Source organism: Elephantulus edwardii, unplaced genomic scaffold (assembly GCF_000299155.1).
Source record: "Elephantulus edwardii isolate Elephantulus edwardi_28Jun2011 unplaced genomic scaffold, EleEdw1.0 scaffold00349, whole genome shotgun sequence".
Classification (NCBI taxonomy): domain Eukaryota; kingdom Metazoa; phylum Chordata; class Mammalia; order Macroscelidea; family Macroscelididae; genus Elephantulus; species Elephantulus edwardii.
In genome coordinates this window covers 52,132-60,309 of record NW_006400099.1, presented here as the reverse complement: position 1 = coordinate 60,309, position 8,178 = coordinate 52,132, and the positions used below count along the sequence as shown (strand labels likewise).

Sequence of the window (8,178 nt, the reverse complement as noted above, 5' to 3'; positions counted from 1 at the left end):
TGATGACTGCCTCTTGGTCCAAGTATAGGTTTTGCATTAGCATGATCAAGTGTTCTGGGATTCCCATTCTTCCCAGAGTCAGCCACAGTTTGTTATGATCCACATAGTCAAACACCTTTGCATATACAATGAATCACAGACTCTTATAGACTATGAGAATACTTAAATGCATTATGTTCCCATCAGAACAAGTAAGGGAAAACTTAAGTATAGCACGGTTATTTACCCAATTCCTTGTTTCTAGATAAAGCTTAGAAATAATTCAGAACCCTCAAGTAATTAATGCATATCAAACAGATCCACTTGATGATTTGTTAATGATAAACCCTAATTAGGTACATAGGGTTTTCAGAGGCCTGCTATTTTGGAAGTGGATGGCCAATCCTTCTTCCTAATGTGTATTAATCTGAATGTTCAGATTTAGAGAAGTATCCAACAGATAAGCATTTTACAGAAAAAGTGAAAATATATCCCTTAATGTGGAATTAACCATTAGTTTTGGTGTTGTCTCCCTGCCCTTGGCACAAGTGTCTTGACCCACTTATTGCTTTGCTCCACCATCCATCAAGATACCGCTCCACTTCTGCCCACTTCCTTCAACATCTATCTCCCATTGTCCAGCCCTTGATCTGATAGCTTATATCTAAAGCTTCCTTGGCTTTTGTGATTCCAGACTCATCAGCTGCTAACAGTTTCTTATGCTGTGACCAGAGCCTCCTAAGTTTAGTGGTAATGTGCCCCGAACGAAGGTGATGTGTCCTGTCGAACTGGTGTGTTGATAGTTTCTACTATTACCTGTATGGGCAGGATTTTCAGCTCTGCTGAGCTGAGCTGTCTTGCTTTTTCGCCTGTTTTCTGCCCTCTCTAAACGTCCTGCGACCGAGTCCCAAGCAGCCTTGGGGGTCTTCTGCTGTTACGTGTATGGGCAGGGTTTCAGCTCTGCTGAGCTAAGCTATCTTGCTTTTTCGCCTGCTTTCTGCCCTCTCTAACTGTCCCGCGACCGAGTCCCGTGCAACCTTTGTGCTCTTCTGCTGTTACCTGTACTCTGAGAAGAATGGGAATCCCAGAACACTTGATCATGCTAACGCGAAACCTATACTTGAACCAAGAGGCAGTCGTCAGAACAGAGCAAGGAAACACTGCATGGTTCAAAATTGGGAAGGGTGTACGCCAGGGATGTGTCCTGTCTCCATACCTTTTCAACCAATATGCAGAACAGATCACCCGCAAGGCTGGGCTCTATGAGGAGAAATGCGGCATCAGGATTGGTGGAAGATCTATCAACAATCTGCATTATGCAGATGACACAACCCTGCTTACTGGAACTGAAGAGGACCTGAAGTGCTTGCTGCAGAGGGTCAAGGACTGCAGCCTTCAATATAGATTGAGGCTCAATGTTAAGAAGACAAAGATTCTCACCACTGGACCAATTGGCAGCATCAGGATGGATGGTGAAGACATTGAGATTGTTCACAGCTTTAGTCTGCTTGGCTCCACAATCAACACTCTTGGCACCAGCAGCTAGGAAATTTAAAACCGTATTGCGATGGGAAAGTCTGCTGTTAGGGACCTCTCTAAAGTACTGAAGAGCGATGGTGTCTCTCTGGAGACTAAGTTGCATCTGTTACAGGCCATGGTCTTTGCAATCGCTTGTTATGCATCAGAGAGTTGGACAATGACTAGGGAGGACAGAAGGAGAGTTGATGCCTTTGAGCTGTGGTGTTGGAGAAGAGTATTGAGGGTACCATAGACTGCTAAGAAAGCAAACAGATTTATCCTGGAGAGGGTTAAAGCAGGCTGCTCCTTGGAGGCAAGGATTCTGAGGCTTCGTCTGACATACTTTGGTCACGATTTAAGGAGAGACCAGTACTTGGGGGAGTACATAATGCTTGGGAATGTGGAGGTCAGGCGCAGAGGGGAAGGCCCTCTATGAGGTGGATTGATTCAGCGACTGGGGTAATCGGGATGAGTGTGTCAGAGACAATGAGATTGGCACAGGATAGAGCAGGGTTTAGGGCTGTTGTACTTAGGGTCCCTATGAGTCGCAAGCGACTCGACGGCACATAACTACAACAACAAACCCTAATTTAGATGTTAGGGCACTCTGGTGTCCTAATGGTAAGAAGTTCCTCTGCAAACCCAAAACTATGTAATTCCAGTCCACCAGCTTCTCTGGGAGAGAAAGATGGGAAGTAACTTCCCATGCAATATACAGCCTTTGAAAACCTGATGGAAGGTCAACAATGAATTGTTTATGACTTGATAACACATAATAACACCAATTTAAATGTGGCTAACTAAGAATATGTGACGACAATTCCAAAATTTTTTTTCTGTTTTGAACATACAGGTTTGCTTTGCAACTAGAAATTAAGCCAAGTATATGCAGGGTTTAGAAAACAGTGTCTAAAATATTTGTCATGAAATGACTACATACAAAACCAAAGTGTTTATGTCTATTTCTGTTATCTGAATTGAGTAGGACATTTGCTAACAACTTTTAAGCTTGGGACCTCATTCTATCTATTGTTGTTGTTGTGTACCTTCGAATCTCATGGGAGGAAATTTCCCATCTTTCTCCCATGAAGCAGCTCGTGAATTTGAACAGCGTACCTTTGGGATTACAGTGCAGTTTCTTACCACTAGGCCACCAAAGCTCCCTATTCTATTCATATTTGAAGTTAATATATTTTCGTAGTTCTTTGAAAATCATAAGGGAGAATACTAAGAATATAGATACAAGGAATGAAAAATGAGCCATATCTTGGAAGAAGAGAAGGAGCAAGAGCTGGATTTTAATGGACGGATAGATTTAATTATGTAGAGAAGAGATACAGTCCAACCATTGGAATGTATTAGAAAGTAGACATTTAATTGACCTCACAATATTGGAAAACCCAGCAGGGTTTGTGTTGGGTGTTAGAATTGGACAACCATATTTGGCCAAACTTTGGAAGGTTATGAAAACCAGTGAGAGATATTTAAGGATTTTCTTTTCTTCCTGAGCAGAGTGAAGAGCCAATGAATATGTTTAAGAAGGAAAGTTAATTAATGAATATATGTTGTTATTATGTAATTAGAAACATGTGCCTTTGAGTTGGCAGCACAGCTCCTTACCATTAGGTCACCAGAGTTCCCTAGTGAATGTATAGGAAGCTGACTATAGTGGATAAAGTGTGGATTTGAGGAGACAGAGATAGGAAATGAGGAAATGATTTAGTAGTTTGTTGTAATAAGCTGTAGTGCTGTGACAAAAGTTGGATAGAAGTAGTAAGGAGATGTTTCCAAACTGAGGAAGCAAATATATAATTTGGTAACTCATTACTAGAGAACATTCTAACTAAAGAGTCATCCAAGACAGCCTTGTTTGTTCAATGAAAGTCCATGATATATTCAATATTCATTGTCAATACCTCAATACAAAGGCATCATCACTTCTTTGTTCTTTTTTTCATTGTCCGAATACACACACACATCTATCTGGAAGAGGGAAACATAAATAAGATTCCATGGAGATAGTTTAAAAAATTGTATTTCATTAACAAGAAAAAGGATTATTATATTGAAATCTTGAGAGCTCTAGTAGTATAATATAGAGCAAGTTATACTGCTAACCCATGTGCTGCATACCTATGGTGATTTAAATGCACTGACAGCTCTAAGGAAGAAGGTAGGCAGACTCTCCCCTTCTTTCCTGCCCTCCCGTTCTGCTGCCGTACAATTTACAGCCTTGGATACCCTTTGGATGGTTACTATGAGTTAGAATACACAGCAGTGAGGTTTTGTAAGTTGGATATAGAAAAATGATTGTTGTAGTATGCCGTTGAGTCTGAACTGACTCATAGTTTACCCTCTAGCTAGTTTTCAAAGGCACAGGAGGAGATTAACCATTCTTCTCCTGCTGAGCATCTGGTAGATTTGAATTGTGTTTTTGGGATTGTGGCATAGCTTCTTACCATTAGACCGTCAGAGTTCGCTGGAAAGATGATTAGGACACGCCTAGTTTATTGTGGTTGTCATTATGTACCATAAAGTTGGAACCAACTCATACCTGACCTTCAAGCAGGTTTTCAGAAACTTTGAATCACATGGGAGGATATTATCCATAGTTATTTTGGAATACATTATTCACAGTATGTATTATCCACTCTGTTAGACATTGGGGATTACTTCATCTTGCTTGATTCCTGTTATACTCTAGATTCACCTTTACTGTTTGCACTCTTCTTTAACTTTGACTAGTCAGTCACAAAAAACAAGGCCCCAGGAATTAATGGCATACCAATTGACATATTTCAACAAACAGATGCTTCCCTGGATGTGCTCATCAAGTTGTGCCAAGAAATCTGGAGGACAACCACCTGTCCAACTGACTGGAAGAGATATTTATTTGTTCCCATTCCAAAGAAAGGTGATTCTACAGAGTGTGGAAATTATCCAACAATATCATTGATATCGCATGCAAGCAAGATTCTGTTGAAGATTATCCAAAAATGACTGGAATAGCACATCAAGAGAGAACTGCCAGAAGTACAGGATGGGTTTAGAAGAAGCAGTGGTGCTATGGATATTATGCCTAATGTTAGATGGATCTTCGATGAAAGCAGAAAGTACTAGAGGAATGTCTATCTGTGTTTCGTTGACATTGCAAAGGCATTTGACTGTAGATCACACAACAAACTGTGGCTGACTTTAAGAAGAATGGGAATTCCAGAACACTGGATTGTGCTTATGTGAAACCTATACTTGGACCAGGAGGCAGTCGTCAGAACAGAGTAAGGAAACACTTCATGGTTCAAAATTGGGAGGAGTGTATACCAAGGATGGGTCCTATCTCAATATCTTTTCAGTCTATATGTGGAACCGACTATCTCGGAGGCTGGACTCTATGAGGAGAAATGTGGCATCAGGATTGGAAGTGGATTCATCAATAATCTGCGTTATGCAGATGACACAAACCTGCTTGCTGAAACTGAGGAGGACCTGAAGTGCTTGCTGCAGAAGGTCAAGGACTGCAACCTTCAATATGTATTGAAGCTCAACATCAAGAGAACAAATATTCTCACCACTGGGACGATTGACAACATCATGATAGATGGTGAAGAGATTGAGATTGTTCAAGCTTCAGTTTACTTGGCTCTGCAATCAACATTCTTGGTACCAGAAGCCCGGAAATTAAAAGACAGATTGCATTGGGAAAGTCTGCTGTCAGAGTAAAAACTTCCCCAAAGTAGTGAAGAGCAACAATGTCAGTCTGGAGACTAAAGAATGCTTAATACAAGCCATGGTATTTGCAATTACTTGCTATGCATCAGAAAGCTGGACAATGACTAGCGATGATAGGAGAATTGATGTCTTTGGGGCTATGGTGCTGGAGAAGAGTATTGAATATAACATGGACTGCTAGGAAAACAAACAGGTTTGTCCTAGAGAGGGTGAGGCCAGGCTGCTCTTGGAGGCAAAGATTCTGAAGCTTCGTCTGTCCTACTTTGGACATGTTGCAAGGCTGGATCAGTCTTTGGAGAGGGACGTCATGCTTGGGAGGATGGAGGGACAGTGCAAGAGTGAAAGACCTTCAATGAGATGGATTGATTCGGTGATTGGGGTAGTGGGGGTAGTTGTATCAGAGGCAATAAGATTGGCACAGGATAGAGCAGGGTTTAGGGCTGTTGTACATAGGGTTGCTATGAGTCACAGGTTACTCGACGGCACACAACAGCAACAATCGTTATAACTGCACAATTGTCTTTCGTCGGTTCTTTTCTGTGGAATGCTTGTCTGTCAGATACTATTATATATATTTAAAGATTGAGACAGACTAGGAAGAAGGATTGGCCATCCACTTCCGAAAAGACAGGCCTTCGAAAACCCTATGTACAGTAGAGCACACTTAGACTATTGCTTGGACTAGCAGACATGGTAATTGAGACTGAGATCTTAGAAACGGAACTACAGAGAAGAAGGAACACCTGTAAGCAGGCACTAGTGATTAGAACATGGAAAGTGAGAAGCATGAATGTAGGAAAACTGGACATTGTTTAGAAAGAAATGGAATGCATTTGGGCAGAATATTAAATGATCCAGGAAGTATTAAAAGAAGATGGAAGGAATATACTGAGTCATTGTATAGAAAGGAATTGGCAGATACAGAAGAATTAAATGAAATAACATATGAACAAGAGCCTATGGTGATGAAGGAAGAAGTTCAAGCTGCTTTGAAGGAAATAGCAAAAAATAAGGCCCCAGGAATAGATGGTATACCAATTGAAGTATTTCAGATAACAGATGTTGCCCTGGATGTGCTCACCAAGTTGTGTCAAGAAATCTGGAGAAGAACCACTTGGCCAACTGACTGGAAGAGATCTATATTTGTTCCCATTCCAAAGAAAGGTGACCCAACTGAGTGTGGAAACTACAGAACAGTGTCATTGATTTCACATGCAAGCAAGATTCTACTGAAGATTATCCAAAACTTAGCACTTGGTATTTCTAAAAGTATATATATCTCTCTATCTCTATCTCTATCTCTATCTCTATCTCTATCTCTATCTCTATCTCTATCTCTATCTCTATCTGGGGTTTTCCCCCCCTCCTTAAAGTCATCTTACATTCCTAAGTTTCCTGGAGTTATAATTAATTTTATTGTTCATTATCAGTAATAATGTCACCAAGAATTCCATCAGGTGTTTTGATTTATGCTGTAGAAAAAAAGGTGTTTTAGGAACTGACTTGATGGTGCCTCTGGGTTATCCCAAGGACTGCCCTATACATCTGAAGTCTAACGGGTGGCACACATATCAGAATGCAGGCCTTTCAATGACAACAAGGCCGAGAGGACTGGTTAGGGGAGAGGGGAGGAAACTAGAAGAGCAGTTCTGCCAAGAAAGCAAGTATTCCGAAGTTCTGAACAGGGAAGGTGAAGTCACATGTCACAGAGGTGAAGTTATACGTCACCAAAGTGTGAATTCTAATAATCTTGGTTGCCAAGCCCAAAGGCCAATCCCTTCTCTTGTCAAGGAATACTCATGACCTTGAGATAAGTGATGCTGTCATCGGATATTGATTATATTTAAGATATAAAAATGATGAAACACAGGCAAAGGAAGCCCTGATTTCTTTAAAATTCACCATCTTCCCTTAAAGTTCAGGTGGAAAATGAAGAACACTCGCAATCCAAAAATCAAAACTGATGCATTTCATGTCACGGAGGCTCCTTTATTGAAGAGGAATGTCGCTGTCCGCGCAGGAGTCCGCTCTGATGACACAGCAAGCCACAAAAGCTGTCCCCAGGAAGAAGCCGCTGTTGGCTCATTCTCAAGTGTTCTGGATTTGGATTCTGAGCGTCTTCTTCAGCATTTAATTTATTCTGTGTTGGCTGAAGGGGCTGGGACTGTCTTTCCACACATAAACTGGTCTTTGTCATAGATCACTTTTATAATGAGATAGCAGCTGGGATACGTCGCCACCTCTTCCCCATTCTCCAAATCGTCCTTGGTGATATAGAAGCTGTCACCACACGGGCAGGGGTAGACGTACGGCTCCGAGTCCTCATCATATCTCCACCTCTTTGTGAAACACCGCCATTGCCCCTGAGCCAGCAGGATGGCAAATGCCCCCCATCACATCCCTCCGTCTCCTCCCGTCTAACCCCAACTTCTATCTTTCTTAAGAGCTGATAGATGCAACCCGCTGAATATATAATAAACAATATCAGTAGAAAGAAAAGGACAGAATAATTGGAAACAAAACCAAATTAATAATTCTCGCAAAATCAGATTTTGTATTTATAAATTTTATTTAAAATCCAGTACTGTTTATTCAAAACTGAAACCCCTTGTGATTGAGTCTGAACTCAATTGTAGCTGACCCTCCACTGGGTTTCTTTTTATTATTTTTTTCATTTTTTATTGTTATTATCAATTTTAATGAAAATTTACAGAGACGTTGGATTTCATTCATCCATTTTTGCACTTTTCTCCCTGCCCACCCCTCCCCCAGTACACTCTTCTCTTTGAAAAGTAAAAGAAAAATTCTTTCATTGTTTTACAATCCCTCCACCCAGGTCCACTCCACTATGCAGCCTTCGTTCAGGACTCCTGTCATAACAATAATACCTAATCACATCCCTTTTAAACAGTTTTCTCCCTCATCTGTTTCAATTCAGTATACATTATTTAT

General features: G+C 40.9%; 1 pseudogene; it reads right to left on the bottom strand.

Moving 5' to 3' along the window:
* Window positions 1–7,349: 7,349 nt before the first annotated feature.
* On the bottom strand, window positions 7,350–7,584 carry LOC102857652 (annotated as a pseudogene).
* Between the last annotated feature and the right edge of the window lie 594 nt (window positions 7,585–8,178).